Here is an 18,946-nt window from a genome sequence, read left to right on the forward strand (position 1 = left end):
AGCAATTTTCCGGCCACCGAATTCCAGCTACTGCCGTTGGTCGCCGGTGACACAATGGCGGCATATTCGGTCAGCGTTGTCTGCAGCTCTCTTTTATGCTTATAATATTACACCAAAGAATTTCAAATAATTTTTATTATATAGGGTAAATTACAACCACCCTCTGAGGTATGGTCAAGTTACGAAAAAACTCATCTTGTTTGGATAATTACATCTACTCCTTCAACAATGATTTTTTCTTACACCTCCACCCTTATGGTGTCAAATTCAACATAACCATCTAGATTTTGTGGAATATGCTCTAGTTTGTACTCGTTTTGTGTAAAAATACAGTTTCTGATGCACCACAATCTGATCTATACAAGCCAAAAAACACACATTATGATCATCTTGCTTCAAAATGTGGAATTCGAATGTGATAAAATGGATACAAAAGTGATAATATATCATGTAATCTCAAAGACTCCACTAAATTTAAAATCGTGAGAGTGGACCAGTAAACAAAATTATAATTAAGGGGGATTTTCGTAATGTGTACCTCAGGGTGGATGTAATTTACCCTATTATATAATAATTTCAACTAATTCTCATAATCTGCTCCAGCATATAGATATTTAACTTATCACTATTGCTAGATATTTATATAATAACATTTTTCTAAACTTGTGAATAACAAATCTGATGTTTATATTTTATCTATATACTGAGAATTTAAAAATAATATTATGTAAATCGATTAATAAAAGATGAAAAACAATAGTGGTAAAAAGTAAATTGACATATATATATAATAGTAGTCACATACATAAATTCTACAACTCCAAATCGAATAAATTTCAGTTTCATAACTCATTGTCAAGATGGCCATGTTTAGTACTAAGAGCTTCTTCGTTTTCTTTGTTCTCGTTTCCGCCTTAGGTAAGAAATTAGCACGAGGCCATATTTACATTTTATCTTACGAATTCGCATTTTGTTTAAATTTGTGACCTGATTTAAGTTTTCGATGAATAATGATTGTAGTTAACAAAGAAGGGAATCAAATGGTGGAAGGTCGGGAAATTGTTAGTCCGGGTCCCACACTAGCGCCTTCGGTAACCAAGCACATATGCTCAACCACCATAGGGAAGTGCAGTAAATTTCTCGGAAATTATTTATGTCGATTCGATTGCACCAATACTTTCGGAGGAAAAACTGATTCGGGGTGTCGCGACCAGGGGCTCGAAGCACCCCATGGCTATTGCGTATGCTACTACAACTGCTTATAAATAAAAAAATGTAATAAAAAATAATAATATACAATTACATATTCATCGAGACAATGTAATGTCACATAACTAATTAATTATCAAGTTAAAAACTTATAAATTCTTGAATAAAACATATACCAATTCTATATAGTCTAACCTATTGCATTCCAATATTGATAATCCCTCGCGTAATTAAAAAGGGATTTAGTTTTAGCTCTAAAATTTTTATTTCATGTTTTCACATACGATTCAACCTTTACTTTTAACTCTGTACTCCCCCGTTTTAAATTTTACTTACAGATAGCTCCCTATTATCTGAAATGTTTGTAATGCCCTAAATGATTTTGTATTTTATTTTCTTCTACATTCTACCTATGCGTGTAACAAAACACCCAATTGCAATCAAGGATAATGAGACTCTAAAGGAGCTTCTTGCTACTATAGCAAAAACGTGTGGGGCGATAGATCCAAATTCCTTGATTGTTGAATTCTTAGCCCCACGTGAACGACTGTATGTGTCACAGACGAACAACGAAGACATGCGTACGATGGTGAAGATACATTTGATATTGAAGATGCACATCGTCGACATTATAACTTAAATTAAAACAACTTATTTTAAGAGAAACAAAATCAAAAACTTATTTTACAAACACCTAAAAACATATTATATGCAAAAAAAACTTATAATTTATTTCTAAAAGTTTGTGGAAGCAACACCTTTGTATTGACCCTCTCGGTGGCCAATTTTATAGGCGTTGACTACGAAAAAATATACATCTTTGTCACAAGGATACCAATATATATAAAATTGAATTAATATTAAATATGAAGTATTGTAGAGTAATTATACATTTTGTACCATAAGGACGCTTAAATTTAAAAAAAACAGACATTTAATTTTTTGGGTAAATTACACTCACACCACTGAGGTATGCTTAAATAACTGTAAGGGCCCTGTGGTATCAATAATTACACTCACCCCCTGAAAGGTACTTAAAAACTGTAACGGGATAATGTATTGGATACATTATTCCGATAGGGTTCTAATGGATTATTGATTTCAGGAAGTGGTGAAGACAACAAAAAGTTATGGGTGATTTAAGAAATATTGGGGGATCCATGTCACCCCATAACTCCCTATAACTCTATGTTATCTCCACAACTAGCTAAAAGTAATAGTCTATTAGAACTCTATCGGAATAATGTATCCCAATACATTATCCCGTTAGAGTTTTTAAGTTCCTTTCAGGGGGGTGAGTGTAATTATCGATACGACAGGGACCTTACAGTTATTTAAGCATACCTCAGGGGTGGGTGTAATTTACCCTAATTTTTTTTATCTTGCAAATATATTCACCAATTCAATATGTATATGCAATCAAGGAATACTCTCATATATATACAAATATTCCCCTAGTTATTTGAAATCCTAATTCAATTCCGATTTCATAATTTATACCTAATTTAAACCTAATTTAATCTCAATTTCACCAATTAACTAAATTTGATTCATAACTCAGTTTTAATTCTCATCCTCGTTGATCGGCCGCCTGTCTACCGCTGTGACCTTTTATTTTATTAATTATTTGAATTGTTTTTAATTCCGGCCAAAATTGTTGACCGCCGGTCTTTGGCGTGTTTTTTTCTTTAATTTTTTTGGTTTAATCCAACTTATGTAATATTTTGGTTCATATCTAATGACGTCATTTCAAACCTGTCATTTGAACTCATTTCAATTCATTCAGTCCAAAGGCCTATTAAGGTGGTGTTTGCAAATGATTATTTAAAAGCAGAAGTTAGTGATTACGAGTTCAGTCAGCTTTAAGTGCTTATTTCTAAAAGTTATGAGTGTTTGCAAATATTCCGGAAAATGAACTTAAATAGAAAAGCAGGACTATGGGTGCTTTTAAAAAAATAGCTTAAAACATATTATTTTAAGAAAAAACAAAAGCAAAAGTTGATTTTGCAAACACCTGAAAACATATTATAAGCAAAAAAAATTCATAATTACTTTCTAAAGGCGTTTGCAAACACCACCTAAGAGAAATATTATTATGATAATACTATTACACCAAAGAATTTCAAAGTTATATAATAATTTCAACTAATCCTCATAATCTATTCCAGCACATAGATATTTAACTTAGAACTATTGCCAGAGATTTATATAACAACATTTTTCTAAACTTGTGAATAACAAATCTGATGTTTATATTTTATCTATATACTGAGAATTTAAAAATAATATTATGTAAATCGATTAAATTACAAGATGAAAAAGAATAGTAGTAAAAAGTAATTTGACATATATATATATATCTATATATATATATATATATATATATATATATATATATATATATATATATATATATATATATATATATATATATATATATATATATATATATAATACTAGTCACATACATAAATTCTACAACTCCAAATCGAATAAATTTCAGTTTCGTAACAAAAACCACCATTACAACTCCGAATCGAAGAAATTGTCGAGGTGGCCATGTTTGGTACTAAGAGCTTCTTCGTTTTCCTTGTTCTTATTTTCGCCTTAGGTAAGATTTGTCCCTCAAGATTAATATATCACTACTAGAAAAACAACTTTTAGTGACGGTATAATGACGCCATAATATGACATCTCTTAAATTGCGTCTCAACAACTAGCATATTAAGGCGCCGTAAACTAAAACCGCATAACTAGTTGGATATTTTATTTTTACTTATTCTATTAATTCTGAAAAAATAACAAATATGACGTTTTTATATAAACCGTCATAACAGACTGGTTATATCGTGACAATATTTATTACGCGTCTTAATAGAATCGCAAAAATGACCCAATTAAACCCGGTAAATTTATTTATAAAAATTACGTCTTGCCCTCATCGAGATACTTGGTAATAGAGATCTTAACCCTTACATGTGTATATGTTCGAAAATTTATAAGCATAGCAAGAAATTGGGAAATAACGATGCTACACCTGGTGAATATAACTAGGTACCCTAATTGATAAGATTCCCACTACGGGTTCAGTTATGGCCCATGGGATTTTAGAAATATAATTATAAAATAAATTAAAAAGGACACATGTCAAGAAGAGAACTACCCGGTGAAAATCACCGGGTGTAGCATCGTATTCCCCAAGAAATTGTAGTGTATATATATATATATATATATATATATATATATATATATATATATATATATATATATATATATATATGGGATAATTAGTGAAACCCCCTAAAACATTTGATTATATTAGGATGGATATACCCTCATTTTGCATATTAGTGAGAACCCCCCGTATTCATATTTTAATTTAGCATAAATACAAATTTTATATGGTATGTCTATATTACCCTTAAATTACTACATAAAAACACCAAACCCTATTTCTCTATTCCATTCTTCATTTTTAATTCCACTAGCCGTCACCTCTCTCGCTTCTCTCCCCTACCATCTCGCTTCTCTTCCTTTCTCTTCCTTGCCATCGATCCCCATCTCTGCCCAGCCGCCTCTCATTTGCCACCGCTCCCCACCACCTTCTCGACATCCCCATCTCCCAAGACGAGGATTGGCGGCGCGACAACGGCGGAGATTACACAGACTACCCGACAACATCTTAAAGAGGGAGGGCATGGAACAACGTTGTAGGCTTCTTCGGCGGCGATCTGATGTGGTGGATTGGTAATTGGCGGATGACACCAGAAGGTTTTTGTCCTTGCTCCACTTGAGAGTGATTGGTAGGTCGAAGATGTGGAGCGGCTGAGACGGCGGCGCAGGAACCCTGACATCCATAACACACTAACAAAAGCTCTTCGAAACGACATCGTTTGATTTCACGAAGCTCGTACTCAGTTTTCAATGAAATTGGGGTTTTTATTTTGTGGTTGATTTAGATAAAGTATAGTTGTTTTCGATTTTTGTAGTTGATTTCAATAATTTTATAGTTGATTTCGACAATTTTGTCGTTGATTTTGATTTTTTTATGATCGAGATTATTAATTTGTAGTTGATTTTATTTGGTACGCCTGCTATTGAAAACAACTACTTTTTGTAGTCGTTTTACAAGTTTCTTGTAAACCACTAATTTTTGTAGCCGTTTTACAAGTTTCTTGTAGTTGCTTCGGGAAATAAAGAAACAAAAAAATAGTTGTTTTTAGCAATTTTATAGTTGATTACGAAGAAAATTGAGCCAAAAAAATTATAGTTTATTTCAAAGAAAAATAGTTGTTTTCGAATATTTAATAGTCGATTTGAAAAACCAAAAACTAAAAAAAAAAAAAAAAGAATTAAAAAAAATAAGGAAAATAATATATTTAAAAAACAGTTTTTTTTAAAATAGTTATTTTTTAAAATAAATAAATGAATATTATAATTAATATATAAATATATATATATATATATATATATATATATATATATATATATATATATATATATATATATATATATATATATATATATATATATATATATATATATATATATATATATATATATATATATATATATATATATATATATATATATATATATATAAAAGAAAGAAACGCTAGGGCAACCCTAAGAAACCCTAATGTCATATTTGTAATTTTTTTTTTCAATTTCTATCAAATTTTTATCTCCTTAATGTTATTTTAAATATTATTTTCGAATTTTATCATATTTGTATCCCCTAAATATTATTTTAAATATTATTTTTTATTTTTATCAGATTTTTGTCTCCTAAATATTATTTTTTATTTTTATCAAATTTTTATCTCCTAAATATTATTATAAATCATATTTTTTTTTAATTTTATCAAATTTATATCTCCTAACTATAATTTTAAATATAATTTTCAACTTTTTTCTGAGACACCTAACTTAATCAAACTATTAATTGAAAAGGATCTTATATGCGCTAAAGATTATTTATGTAGAAACATACCTAAACATCTTTATACTACAATTCATCAGTTTGGTCAATATACGCTTGAAGCAATCAAGAAAACCTATATGGTTCAATATAATACCGAGGAGTGGTATGAATGTGGAATTGGAGTTATTACGGAATGATTTTAATCATATTTTATCTCCTAAATATTATTCTAATTATTATTTTCATATTTTATCAACTTATATCTCATTAACATTATTTGAAATATTATTTTCTATTTTTTATCAAATTTTTATCTCCTAAATATTATTTTAAATATTATTATCGATTTTCATCAAATTCTCCTAGATATTATTTATAATAATCTGATTTTCGATTTTTACAGAAAAGGGTAAATAAATCTGATTTTCATCCCTAGCGAATTTTGTGACATCGTTTTACAGAATATCTGCAACATTTGAATTTTATTTCTTCCCTACCTAATGCTTCTTCTTTTGGTAACCCGAGTTTAGATTTTGTTTCTTATCTTCTTCTTCATCCTATTGACTGTGTGACAATTAGTTTACATCTTTTTCCATCATGGTTTATAGGTAATTTCATTTTGTTAAATTATGTGTTTCATTAATTTATACCAAAGTTTTCAAATTTTATGTATAACAATTATTTCATTTTATATGTTATTGGACATGTTATTAAAAGGGATGATTTGAGAAAATTAACCAAAAATGGGCGGAGCCACAAGCTATTGGAAGTTGACCTTCAAGACTTATTGTTTGTATGCGATATTTAATTTATTGTTTGTATTTATTTTTGTTTCTTAATTTTCCAATTGTTAATTCCAGTGGCAAAACAGCCTTAAAATGAGGCAGTGGAGAATGGCTTAGTTCCGATGCAAGATGTATAGATGGCCTTTTACGATGGTATGTTGTCGATAGTTTAGTTTTGATTATGTTAACTTAGTTATTAAATCTAATTACTTTTAAACTCAACATGAAAGACATAATTGATGATTTTTTTCCTGGTTTAAATTTTCAATCTACTGGTATTAGCTGATTCAATTCATTTAGAAAATTATTCAACAGTAAAGTTATGTCCTTTTTTTTTGTGTGTAGTATACTTAATAATGTTCCAGTATAATAGAATTTTGATCATACGATACATCAAACGTTTGTTTATATTCTTACAACATCAAAACAATGCAATTTGTTGTCCCGTGCATCGCACGGGTACAATTACTAGTATATATTATAGTAATGGAAATGAATAGGAGGGAGGGTAAATTTGGAATAATAGAAAAGTTGGATCTATCACTAATAATGAAAAAGGGACTGGATCTAACCTTATTAAAAAATGCTAGAGGGGGTTCTCACTAATAGTCCCTATATATATACACTACAATTTCTTGCAATGCTTATAAATTTTCGAACATATACACATGTGACGTAATCTTAAGAAATGTTTAAATTTGTGACCTAATATACTTTTTTCGATGAATAATGATTGCAGTTAACAAAGAAGGGGATCAAATGGTGGAAAGTCGGGAAATTGTTAGTCCGGGTCCCACACTGGCGCCTTTGGGAAGCAAACGCACATGCATAACTTAGGGAAGTGCGGTGCATTTCTCAGAAATTTTAAAAGTCAATTCAGTTGCGCCAATGGTTATGGACAAAGTACTTTTCCGGAGTGTAGCGAAGACGAACCTGGAGCGCCCTATGGCTATTGCATATGCTTCCATGACTGCTGACGCATAAAAAATGTAATAACAATATAAATATAATAAAAATAATATAATTACATATCCGTCGAGAAAATGTAACGTCACATAAATAAATTATCGATTTTAAAACTTATATAAATTCGTGAATAAAAAATATACCATTCTATATTATCGAACTTATTGCATTACGGTATTGATAATCCCTCGCGTAGTTAAAATCTTGCCGATTTAGTATACCGTATACATCTACGATGACAATTGAAAGGAAGTAGTTCAAAAAATAGTGGCAATTAAATGTAAAAAATAGTTAGATATAATTTATATTTTTTTAGGGGTAAATTACGCCTACGCCTAGAGGTAAGGTTAAATTATAAAAAAACTTTTTATATTTTGGTAATTACAATCATCCCATAAACTATGAATATTCTTATACGTTCACCATTGCCGTGTCAAATTTAGTGAAATCTTCTAGATTATGTGGAATATTCTCCAATTTGTACATGTTTTATCCCGTTCGAGCTCCACATTCTGAAACAAGATAATTATAAGACGTGTCTCTTGGCTCGTAAATGTCAGATTGTGGTGCATTAGAAACTGCATTTTTGCATACAACGAGTACAAGCTATAGTATATTCCCTGAAATATGGAAGATTCTGTTGAATTAGACACCATAAAGGTAGACATGTAAGAAAATTCATAGTCGATGGGTGGTTGTAATTACCCAAACAAGAAGGATTTTTCGTAATTTGACTGTACCAAATGGGATGACCATAATTACCCAAATCATGAACTTTATAATTGATCCTGCCTACTCTAAATAAGGGAAAATAAGCTCCATATATACTTTGATTTATTATTTGGGGCAATTTGCTATAGGTCCCTCTATATTATAATGTATGTGTGTAAACCAAGTCAAAATTTAATGTATTAATAAATTAATAATATTTATTATGGCAAAAATACGCTTAATTTAATCAAATCAAATCCCAAAAAATCTCTCAATCAAAAAAATTTCTCAAACATCTCTCTTCCAAATATTAAATAAAACAAATAAATTAATTCATAACAAAAATATACAATTTATTTTACAAACTCATACTCTAAAAACGCCACCGCAGCCCCACCACCGCCTATGATCCGGGAACTGCGACCCCTATGACTCCGCGAACTGCAAATAGCAAACTGAAAATTAAATTATATATTATTGAATTGCAAACAACAAAATACATATGTATGATTTCGCCAAATGCAAACAGCAAACTGAATTTTTTTTTCATAATTTGTATTACTGAATTACAAACAAAAAATTACCTATGACTTCGCCAAATGCAAACAACAAACTGAAGAAAAACATTCAGCAAAACTTGCATTATTGAATTGCAAGCAATAAACTACATATGACTTCGCCAAATGCAAACAGCAAACTGAAAAAAAATAAAAAAAAAATCAGCATCATTACAAACATTAACAAAAAAATTGTTTATGCAACAATTTGCAAACTGTAACTTAAGACATACCTTGCAAATTGTAAACCAGAGGAATCGAATCTCAACATCAAACGCAATTCTTCAAACAACAAACGAAGTTAAACCAACCTGCAAACGAAAATTGCTAACAACAAAAATGATGGGAAGGTTCTACATACGGGAGACACAATGTGAATTTTGGCTATGATTTTTGAATTTCTGAATTTTTGTTGTCCTCTTTAATTATTCCACCAAGAAATCATCTCATAATATAAAAAGATCCCTATTTTTTTTCCTTCTCTATGATATTTCTTTATCAAAAAAGTAAAGAAAAAGAAAAAGAAAAAAAAACAGAGAAGCTCGAGAGAGGGAGAAAGGCGTGAGACACAGAGGGAGAGAAAGAGATCAGAAATTAAATATAGAGTGAGAGAAATGTGAGATTGGAGAGAGAAGATATATGAGATTTGTTTTCTTATTAATTGAGGGCGATTATGTCTATACACTAATTATTTTATTTTATTTATATTATTTTTTTGAGTCAAATGACCTATGTCTATATTCATCTAACAACTAGAATCTCTACCTATATAAGTCCAAAATAAGGGGTGTCTAGCAAATTTTCCCTTATTTTTTTCTTATTTTAATTAGATTTTGAGTAGAAATATATTTTTTTCAGCTATATTTTCACTAATAATTAATTAATTCTGACTCAATATTTTTTCCCATAACATTCCAATAAAATGCAAATGTATGTACCTTGTACTATTACTAAAGATTTTGTGCTAAAGAAGGATCATATTTAATTAAAAAAATTACGTAATTAACGTTATTTCATACTATTAATTTATTGCAAATTAATATTCATAACTACTAAAGATTTCGTACTAAAATAAAATCATATGTGCTCATTATATATAGTGAAGTATTTGCATTCAATTCTTTGTATACATCCAAAGTTGTAATTCTTCCATTTATCAATTCTTAGCAAGATGGCCAATGCAGCTATGGTGTCGTGTATTCTCGTCGCCCTTATTTTCGTCTCAGGTTAAATTTTCGTCTCGGGTTGAATTTTAATTGAAAAACTATGCAATAATTTTTTTTTTCCGATGACGCAATCTTGAGCAACGTTTGAATTTGCAACGTAATTTTTTTCTTTTTTCGATGAATTATGATTGCTGGCTGCTGCAGTGAACAAAATGGTGGAAGGTCGGGAAATTGTTAGTGCGGGTCCCACATCGAACCCTTCGGCGAGCAAATACACATGCGCAACCACCTTTGGCACGTGTGGTGCGATTCTCGGAAACTTCAGATGTCAACACAGCTGCGCCAATGTTTACGGAGCAAGTGCTGTTGCGGAGTGTGGCGAAGACGAGCCTGGAGCGCCCTACGGCTATTGCGAGTGCTATCACGACTGCTGATCACAAATGAGAAGAAAACAAATGTAATGAAAATTAATATACATAATTACATATTCCTCGAGAAAATTTAGTGTCGCGTAAAATTAAATTTTCAATTGTTATTGTCAATTATAAGTATTTTCAAAGCCTTTCGACTGGTGACTTTCGAAATAGCAACGCACAATTGTCCCTACGACTTTCTTAATTAATAAAAACCGAATAGTCGAATCATTAAGAAAAATCCTCATTAAAGGGTCCAAATTCACTAATATTCATAATAATTACAGCGAATAATTTCAAAAATTAACTCTTATAATATGAGCATTCAACTTGCCCAGTGTCGTCGACTCGTCGGAGATCGATAAAATAATTTATTTTTTAACTTTTGATTAACATATCTGATGTATATAGAATATTTCATGCATATTTATTCGCAAATTCAATTATGTAAAATATCTTCGATTATAGAATAAAATAGATTTCGATGTATATATAATAGTGGCCAATCACGCAAATTCTACAACTCCAAATCGAAAAACAATTCAATAGTGCAACTAATCGTTACGATGGCCGTGTTCAGTACTAAAATTGGAGTGCGTTTCATCGTACTTATTTTATTAATTTTATTTTTCCTTTTTTAATGGATGATTGATTGTTGTTAGTTAGCATGGAAGGAGAAATGGTGAAGGCTCGGGAAATTGTTAGTCGTCCCACATCGATGCGGACAAAGCGAGTCGTATGCGCATAGGTATAGAATTTTCAGAATCGAGATTTCAAGTCCGTTGCCTCTACAAGTTTACGTGCGACCGTATCATTATTCCAGTCGATCAAAATCAAAGCCATTGCTATTGTCTTCATGTCTATTAACTAACTAACTGCACGCAAAAGAAACTCTTTGATATGAAATTGTTTTCGAATTAGCAATTATATATATTTATCGAAAATTTATCGTCGAATAAATAACGATCCATTTTGAAACTATTTTTGTTTTTTTTTTTTTCTAATTATGAGTTTGTTCTTCCCATATATAAATTAGCAATTGGAAAAATTACAGTTTTCACCCTCTAAGTTTGCACTAATTTCAAATTTGGTTCCTCATGTTCACAAAAAAAAAAACATTTGGTCCATCATCTTTCAACAATTGAACACTTTTGGTCATTTTCATCAATTTACCGTTACTCTGTCAATTGACCCCCTGTATTTCAATATAAGCACATAACCCCTTTGTACTTTGAATAATTTCTTCTTCCCAATGAGATTATTTACCAAATGGAATACACTCTCGAAAATAAATCGTCGATCGACAACTACACAAACCATCTCCGATAAATTTTTTTTTCTAATAAATTCTAGTAATTAAATTATGAATTCCAGTAATTAAAATCTGAAATGCTCATTATCTCACTAACGGTAACTTGTTATAATTATATTTTTCCTGCAATTTGGAATTAACAAATCTGATATTAAAATGTCATAAAATCTAAGTGATTTTACTTGCAAAAATCTATTAAAATTTCTAAGGAATCAAATCAAATAAATGTTCACCTATAAATACTAAAATAAAATAACATTCATGTACATATACATATACAAACGATATATAACTCTAAAACCATAATATTTAATATTATAAACTAATTATTCACAAGATGGCAATGTTCAGTACTAAGAGCTTCGTCGTTCTCTTTGTTCTCATTTTCGCCTTAGGTAAGAAATGTCGAACGAGATTTTTTTTTCTTTTTTTTTTTTTTATCGTTTTTCATTTCAATTTGTCACGAGATGTATATATATATACATTGGAAGAAATTATAAATAATGGAAAGATATAATTAGATTTATCGTGCTTTAACTTTGTTTTTTTTTCCGATGGAAATGAATTAATGGTTGCAGTTATCATAGAAGGAGAAATGGCGGACGCTCGGGAAGTTGTTAGTGCGGGCCCCACATCTCAACTGGGAAATTATCATGTATGCTCGTACGATGAAGGTCAGTGCGGCTACTTTTTACCGGAATGGAGATGTTTATTAAAATGCGCCAAAGAATATGGACACGATTCACGCGGGGGGTGTATTGTCCCTATCGGTGCAAAACATAGACATTGTTACTGCTATCACGACTGCGATTAACTGCCCGCCCGGCCACCAAAGAAACTCTCCGACATTATATTATTTTAAATATAATTATCAATAATAATTAATAAATGTTATCCAATTTGAAATTGTTTAGCGTACCATGTATTTTATGTCAACTGAAATTGATTTTAATCCAATAATATACATGTAGAGTACTCTCGAGAATAAATCGTCGATCGACGACTACACAAACCATCTCCGATAATTTTTTCTAATAAATTCGAGTAATTAAATTATGAATTCAAGTAAATTTTATAATAAATTCCAGTAATTAAAATCTGAAATGCTCATTATCTCACTAATGGTAACTTGTTATAATTATATTTTTCCTACAATTTGGAATTAACAAATCTGATATATTAAAATGTCATAAAATCTAAGTGATTTACTTGCAAAAATCTATTAAAATTTCTAAGGAATCAAATCAAATGTTCGCCTATAAATACTAAAATAAAATAACATTCATGTACATATATATATATATATATATATATATATATATATATATATATATATATATATATATATATATATATATATATATATATATATATATATATATATATATATATACAAACGATATATAACTCTAAAACCCTAATATTTAATTTTATAACTAATTATTCACAAGATGATAGTTTCTATTTGCTCTCATTTTTGCATTAGGTAATAGTTTTTCTCCCCAAATATTTTGACTAATTAACCAATTGATCGTCCGAAGATCGAGAGATCGACGACATAAGTTTATTTTTTAATCGCCTAAGATGATTTTATTTATTTATATTAAACGGATGCATGCATTTCATTAATTAACTGACGTTATATAATATGACACTATTTTACATTCGTTCATCTAATTAATTCGACTTTTTTTTTTCTTCTTCGTATCGATTTTACGAACGAATGGATCGATCGATGCAGGTATAAACACGGGGAAAATAATGGTGGAAGCAAGCAGATTGGAAGTCGGGACATCACAAACCCTAGTTTGTTTCCGGTAAAGAAGGCTAAAACCTGTGAAAGTGGTCTCGGTGAATGCACAGAAAGATTCAACGACGCTAAGTGTAATCACGCGTGCATGGAACACTGGCCGCGTTCGGTTGCTCCGCCGCAAGGGTTTTGCCAATCCACTTTTCCCGGTGTTCCGAAACTATGCGTTTGCTTTCATGATTGTGAAAATTAATAAATTGAGAGTTTTTGTTCTATATATACATTCTTAATATAGTGAAAGATTGTATGTTTAGATTTGCATAGTTAATGCAATAAACATTTTTAAATACCATTTGTTATAAGAAATCTTCAAGAATTTTTATTAGTTGAAATTAAAATGACATTTCTTAAAATGAGTGTTTTAATGAAAAAACCTGTTCTAAAATTGGAAATTTCGGATTAGAATTGGCGGAATTCGGAAAGTTCTACTTTTGTTCGCCTTAAATATAAAGTGTAAATTACGGTCACATTCCTGAGGTATGGTCAAATTACGAAAAAACCCTTCATGTTTGAGTATTTACAACCGCCCCCTCAACTGTGAGTCTTCTTACACGTCCATCCTTATGGTGTCAAATTCAACATAATCTTCTAGATTCAGTGGAATGTTCTATAATATATACTCGTTTTGTGCAAAAATACAGTTTCTGATGCACCACAATCTGATATTTACAAGCCAATAGACACATCTTGTGATCATCTTGTTTCAAAATGTGGAGCTCGAATGAGCTAAAACGGGTACAAATTGGAGAATATTCTATATAATCTAAAAGATTCCACTAAATTTGACATCGCAAGAGTGGACGTGTAAGACGATTCATAGTTAAGTGGTGGTTGTAATCAACCAAACATGAAGGATTTTTTTTTATATATAATTTAACCATATGGGGATAGTTGTAATTTCTTGAAATTATATTTTGAGGGGTATTGTGAATAAAAAACAAGGGGATGTATTTTTTTTTTTATATGCCATTCACCCAATTTAATAATTTTGATACTAATTTATATGGATTTGGCACATTATTCAAATCAATCTAAATATTAATCCAAGTTATGTAATATTTTGGTTTATATCTAATGAGTGACGTCATTTCAAATCATTTAATCCAAACGCAGGCGTATTAAGAGAAATATTATTATGATTATATCATTATAATATTACACCAAAGAATTTTAAAGAATTCTTATTATATAATAGTTTCAACTAATCCTCATAATCTATTCCAGCACATAGATAATTACTTTAGAACTATTGCCAGAGATTTATATAATAGCATTTGTTTCTAAACTTGTGGATAACAAATCTGATGTTTATATTTTATCTATATACTGAGAATTTAAAAATAATATTATGTAAATCGTAGCAGTAAAAAGTAAATTGACATACATATATATATATAATAGTAGTCACATACATAAATTCTACAACTCCAAATCGAATAAATTTCGTTTCGTAACAAAAACCACCATTACAACTCCAAATCTAATAAATTTCAGTTTCGTAACAAAAACCACCATTACAACTACGAATCGAATAATTTTAATTTCGTTACAAAAAACACCATTACAACTCCGAATCGAAGAAATTGTCAAGATGGCCATGTTTGGTACTAAGAGCTTCTTCGTTTTCCTTGTTCTTATTTTCGCCTTAGGTAAGATTTGTCCCTCAAGATTAATATGTGTATATATATATATATATATATACAACAATTTCTTGCAATGCTTATAAATTTTCGAACATATACACATGTGACGTAATCTTAACAAATGTTTAAATTTGTGACCTAATTCATTTTTTTCCGATGAATAATGATTGCAGTTAACAAAGAAGGGGATCAAATGGTGGAATGTCGGGAAATTGTTAGTTCGGGTCCCACACTGGCGCCTTCGGGAAGCAAACGCACATGCATAACCGACTTAGGGAAGTGCGGTGCAATTCTCAGAAATTTTAGATGTCAGTACAGTTGCGCCAATGGTTATGGACCAAGTGCTTTTGCGGAATGTAGCGGAGAGGAACCTGGAGCGCCCTATGGCTATTGCATATGCTTCTATGACTGCTGACGCATCAAAAATGAAAAAAAAAATGATAATAATATTATTACATATCCATCGAGAAAATGTAACGTCGCATAAATAATTATCGATTTTAGAACTTATATAAATTCGTGAATAAAAAATATACCATTCTATATTGTCAAACTTATTGCATTACGATGTTGATAATCCCTCGCGTAGTTAAAATCTTGCCGATTTAGTATACCGTATACATCTACGGTGAAAATTGAAGGGAAGTAGTTCAAAAAATAGTGGCAATTAAATGTAAAAAAATAATTAGATATAATTTGTATTTTTTAGGGGTAAATTACGGCTACCGCTAGAGGTAAAAATTACGAAAAAACCCTTTGTATTTGAGTAATTACAATCACTCCTCAATTATGAATATTCTTACACGTTCACCATTGTCGTACCAAATTTAGTGGAATCTTCTAGATTATGTAAAATATTCTCCAGTTTGTACATGTTTTACCATGTTCGAGCTCCACGTTTTGAAACAAGATAATTATAAGACGTGTCTCTTGGCTCGTAAATGTCAGATTGTGGTGCATTAGAAACTGCATTTTTGTATAAAACGAGTACAAGTTATAGTATATTCTCTGAAATATGGAAGATTCTGTTGAATTTAACACCATAAAGGTAGATATGTAAGAAAATTCATATTCGATGAGTGGATGTAATTACCCAAACAAAAGGGGTTTTTCGTAATTTGACTGTACCTAAGGAGATGACCATAATTACCCAAATCATGAACTTTATAATTGATCCTTCGTACTCTAAATAAGGGAAAATAAGCTCCATATATACTTTCTTTTTTTTTTTCTTTTTTTAATTAGATTTTGAGTAGAAATATATTTTTTCAGCTATATTGTCACTAATAATTAAATTCTGACTCAATATTTCTTTTTCTCCATAATATTCAAATAAAATGTAAATTTATGTCCATTATATGGGATCATTAGCAAGAACCTCATCATCTAGGAATGAGTTAAGAAAACACCTCATTCCAAAAATAATTCGAGAAAATCCCCTTAGCTAATAAATATTCCACCCATGTGATATTTTCATAATTCCAAAATTACTCTTTCAAATCCCTAATCTTATTTTTTATTTTTTCATCCGCACGCTCCAACGTTTCTCTTCTTCTCTCTTTTCTCTTCTTCTTTGTTTTTTTTCCTCTGTTTTCTCCGTGACTTCTCTGCCACTATCGCCGCCGCTGCCGGGAGATGGAGAAAGAAAGAAGATGAAGCACCCATCAAACATTATAAATGATTTTGATAGCAATTCTGAATTCGAATGCCAGGTATGCTACATCGGAGGCGAATAGAGATAAGATTGTCGATTTGGTCGCCGGAATCTGATTTTGATTGGTGGTGGTTCTGCTTTGGTTGGTGGTGCGAGTTGTGATTTTATTTATTTATTTGTAATAAAAAACCGTCATAATGTCAAAGTAAGGTGGTGATGGTGTGTTGTGGCGGCGGTGTGGTGACGATGGGGAGACATATTTAGGGTTTTTTTGTAGATCGGGCGGAGGACGGCGCCGGTAGAGAATTTCACGCATGCTGAAATCTTAATCGACTATGTACATGTTCATAGTCGATTAAGCTAATCGACTATGCTCTGGCAGTCGATTAAGAATGATCGACTCCAATTTTTTTTACTTTTTTTTTAACTTTTTGTTTATTGTTTCCAATTGTATAAATCATTTATAATATTTGTATATTTTTCATTTTTGTAATATATAGTTGATTTTGTATTTTTTTAGCAGTTGTGCTTTGTTATTTTTAGTAGCAGATTCTTTATCGACTATGTTTCACATCATAGTCGATTAATATACCTGATATAAAAAAAAAATTAAAAAAACAAAAAAAAAAACTAAAAGATTAAATAATTACCTTAATCGACTATGAAGCATAGTCGATTAAGGCTAATCGACTATGCTTCATAGTCGATTAAGGAAACTGATACAGAAAAGACGGGAAAAAATGGCAAAAAAAAAAAAAAATCGCTGAGCGCGTGACCCAGTGATGATCCGGCGGACGGGTGCAAAGCTGGAAAACATAATAGCTAAAATGGGTGTGGGCTTTTCTCAAATTGAGTAAAATATTTTGGGTCTCTCTCCATTAAAAAAAGTAGTGAGGGAGTTTTCTCAAAGAGCCCCCATTATATTATCACTAAAGATTTTGTGCTAAAGAAGGATCATATTTAATTAAAAAAAATATATGTCATTAGCGTTATTTCATACTATTAATTTATTGCAAATTAATATTCATAACTACTAAATATTTCGTACTAAAATAAAATCATGTGTTCATTATATATAGTGAAGCATTTGCATTCAATTCTTATATACATCGAAAGTTGTAATTTTTTCCACGTATCAATTCTAAGCAAGATGGCCAATGCAGCTATGGTGTCGTGTATTCTCGTCGCGCTTATCTTCGTCTCAGGTTAAATTTTCGTCTCGGTTTGAATTTTAATTGAAAACCCATGCAATAATTTGTTCTTTTTTCCGATGACGCAGTCTTAAGCAACGTTTGAATTTGCAACGTAAATTTTCTTTTTTTCGATGAATTATGATTGCTGCAGTGAACAAAATGGTGGAAGGTCGGGAAATTGTTAGTGCGGGTCCCACATCGAACCCTTCGGCGAGCAAATACACATGCGCAACCACCTTTGGTACGTGTGGTGCGATTCTCGGAAACTTCAGATGTCAACACAGCTGCGCCAATGTTTACGGAGCAAGTGCCGTTGCGGAGTGTGGCGAAGACGAGCCTGGAGCGCCCTACGGCTATTGCGAGTGCTATCACGACTGCTGATCACAAATGAGAAGAAAAAAAATGTAATGAAAATTAATATATATATGTATATATATATAATTACATATTCCTCGATAAAATTTAATGTCGCATAAAATTAAAATTTCGATTGCTATTAGTCGATTATATATAAGTATTTTCAAAACCTGTCGACTGGTGACTTTCGAAATAGCAACGCACAATTGTGCCTACGACTTTCCTAATTAATAAAAACCGAATAGT

The 18,946-nt window shown here is 30.6% G+C and overlaps 4 long non-coding RNA genes across 4 annotated transcripts; all 4 read left to right on the forward strand.

The window, feature by feature from the left end:
* Positions 1-804: 804 nt before the first annotated feature.
* On the forward strand, positions 805-1,403 carry LOC148772626 (uncharacterized). The gene is made up of 2 exons (XR_016032253.1): positions 805-918; positions 1,021-1,403. It is a non-coding gene; the product is annotated as an uncharacterized LOC148772626 (long non-coding RNA).
* An 8,873-nt stretch (positions 1,404-10,276) lies between these two features.
* LOC148772627 (uncharacterized) lies at positions 10,277-10,924 on the forward strand. Its single transcript, XR_016032255.1, has 2 exons — positions 10,277-10,378; positions 10,523-10,924. It is a non-coding gene; the product is annotated as an uncharacterized LOC148772627 (long non-coding RNA).
* Positions 10,925-15,272: 4,348 nt separating this feature from the next.
* On the forward strand, positions 15,273-16,049 carry LOC148772628 (uncharacterized). Its single transcript, XR_016032257.1, has 2 exons — positions 15,273-15,502; positions 15,670-16,049. It is a non-coding gene; the product is annotated as an uncharacterized LOC148772628 (long non-coding RNA).
* A 2,228-nt stretch (positions 16,050-18,277) lies between these two features.
* Positions 18,278-18,741, forward strand: LOC148772629 (uncharacterized). The gene is made up of 2 exons (XR_016032262.1): positions 18,278-18,355; positions 18,495-18,741. It is a non-coding gene; the product is annotated as an uncharacterized LOC148772629 (long non-coding RNA).
* Positions 18,742-18,946: the final 205 nt, after the last annotated feature.

The sequence above is a fragment of the Erythranthe guttata genome, chromosome 1, assembly GCF_056151865.1.
Source record: "Erythranthe guttata isolate IM_541 chromosome 1, IM_541, whole genome shotgun sequence".
NCBI classification, from domain to species: Eukaryota; Viridiplantae; Streptophyta; class Magnoliopsida; order Lamiales; family Phrymaceae; genus Erythranthe; species Erythranthe guttata.